Here is a 2,458-nt window from a genome sequence, read left to right as displayed (position 1 = left end):
TAAGGTTTGTGAGGCGCGACCTGCCCTTCACAAAACCATGCTGACTATCCTTGAACACATTATTCCTTTCCAGATGTTCATAAATCCTATCCCTTACAATTTTCTCTAAGATTTTGCCCACAACAGAAGTGAGACTCATCGGCCTATAGTTACTAGGGTTATCCCTACTCCCCTTCTTGAACAAGGGAACCACATTTGCTAGCCTCCAATCTTCTGGCACTACTCCTGTAGACAACGAGGACATAAAAATCAAGGCCAATGGCTCTGCAATCTCCTCCTTTGCTTCCCAGAGAATCCTAGGATAAATGCCATCAGGCCCAGGGGACTTATCTATTTTCACCCTTTCCAGAATCTCCTCCTTTGCGTGTTGTGTGTTGGGCCAGTGGCGTAATGGATAACGCGTCTGACTTCGGATCAGAAGATTGTAGGTTCGAGTCCTACCTGGCTCGAGCACATGTTTCCTGTTGCATTTCCGTTTCTGAGTTGTTTGGAGGGGCTGGGATTATATTCTTGCTTTTTTGAATTTGAAAGTTGCATTTCATCCCGATGCAGCTCATTGTCAGACCGATGTATCACAGCTCCTGTTATGTCAGGGTCTGTGGAGCTGCAGGGATTGGAACAGTACGTTTTGATATTTAAAAGCTGCAACTGAGTCTGTTGACCGTTTTAAATTCCAGCTCACCGCAGCATCTCTCATTGTCTGTCCAACTGGTTTGAGTTACACCTAAAAGTGGAGAAGCATGTATGTGGGGTTGGAGGACAACAGTGAAGCACAAGGGGCGAGTATAATCCTGACATCTTTGCCCCACCCCCCAGGGTATGAGTTTGTGTGTCTCTCTCTGTGGGTGAAAATAAGTAAGTGTTCGTCAAGGGGGGCACAACACAGTGTGACCATTTCAAACTTCAGTCCCATTGTTGTGCCATGTAAGATCACAGCAATGTTATGGGTCAAGACCTGGAAACTGGGGCCAGAATAGATTGATGTCTTTGAGCCGCACTGCTCGATGGACTGAATGGTCGTTTCCCATTCTGAAAAAGTTCAAAGACAAATTTAAACTAATGGGCAGACAAAAAAAATCATAAAGAAAAAGACAAAAGCGGTTTCACTGAGAATAAATGCGAATGCTTCTCCCACCTTCTCATGTTACCTCTTGGTTCAGATTCGGTGCTCTCACCGCCGCTGCACCGGTTCTATTCCCTGTCAGGGAATGGGTGTTTTGTTCCGTAAACATATCGTGGTAACAGTATTTCTGACCAATTTTCCAAACCTGCAAGTTCATTGGATTTGTCCCAAACGTTAATAAGGTTAACATAAAACAAAGAGCTGCAGATGCTGGAAATCCGAAATAAAAAAAAAAAATCTCTCATGAGCTTACAGCGTTACAAATTCAAAAGGACTCTATCGGCTGTAATGCTGTTTCCATTTTGCCCTGAGCTGCTGAAAGATTGCTTAAATGTTTACCTTTTTTGTCGTTTCGTTTCTGTCAGTTCGCAGCCATGTCACCTGATGAAAGAGCGTCGTTCCGAAAGCTGGTGTGCTTCTAATTAAACTTGTTGGACTATAACCTGGTGTTGTGTGATTTTTAACTATGTCAAAAGGAGAATTAGTCCTTTTAGTGTTTACGTCAACATGTGCATCCATTTGTGTCTCTTTCTCTGTGTATCCATCTGACCCTCCTCCACATTCTCCGACTCTCTGTCTGTCCATATCCCTCATTTCCCATCTCTGTTCTTCACAAGCCTGACATTAGGAGACAGTTTGAGAGTGGAGCTGCTGAGTGGCTTTCTCCACCCTAGCTGGACTGTGTAGAACTGAACTCACGTGCTCCGATTAATATGTCTGTCCCTCCGACCTGAGGTCAGGAGACATTTCCTCCTCAATATCTTATGACCCTTTCGAAATCAAAATGGAATTCCTAATCTATCAGGAAAACGAGCATAATTACAGGCCAACTATAGGAGCACAATGATGTATTTACTGTGGGTGTGAAATGAAAGAACGGTGACAGCAGAGAATCGGGGGGATCGGCTCGAGGTGTCTGTGCCATTACCAGATCATTCCCCAGCAAGTCTGCAGTGTCTCCTGCCTCACCTCGAAGCGGGGCTGGGGGTGGGGCGGAGTAAAAGAGGAGCGGAAGCAGAAATGCTTGTGAAACAACTGAAATAAACTGAATTAATAGTTCGAGAGAAATAAAATTCACTCGTGGAATTAAACCAGGAAACATAAGCCGGATCACCGACTCAAACAGGATGCGGAATTGTTTGTGATCGGAGATCACACACTTGCAACAAGTTGACACAGCGACCCATTAACACAATAAGCAATCACCACGCAGATCTGAACGGAAAAACCCCCCTATCTACTTCGCAGGTGCATTAACCAACTAAATCACAGCACCGGGACGTGAGCAGCTTCACTTACCGATATGTGCAGTCCTGTAACCACCTGGTCACTAAC

The 2,458-nt window shown here is 44.8% G+C and overlaps 1 non-coding gene across 1 annotated transcript; it reads left to right on the top strand.

Moving 5' to 3' along the window:
- The first annotated feature begins 376 nt into the window (after positions 1–376).
- trnar-ucg lies at positions 377–449 on the top strand. The gene has a single exon. It is a non-coding gene; the product is annotated as a tRNA-Arg (tRNA).
- The last annotated feature ends 2,009 nt before the right edge of the window (positions 450–2,458 follow it).

Source organism: Chiloscyllium plagiosum, chromosome 8 (assembly GCF_004010195.1).
Source record: "Chiloscyllium plagiosum isolate BGI_BamShark_2017 chromosome 8, ASM401019v2, whole genome shotgun sequence".
NCBI classification, from domain to species: domain Eukaryota; kingdom Metazoa; phylum Chordata; class Chondrichthyes; order Orectolobiformes; family Hemiscylliidae; genus Chiloscyllium; species Chiloscyllium plagiosum.
The sequence above is the reverse complement of the archived record's forward strand: the minus strand, read 5'-3'. Positions and strand labels throughout refer to the sequence as shown.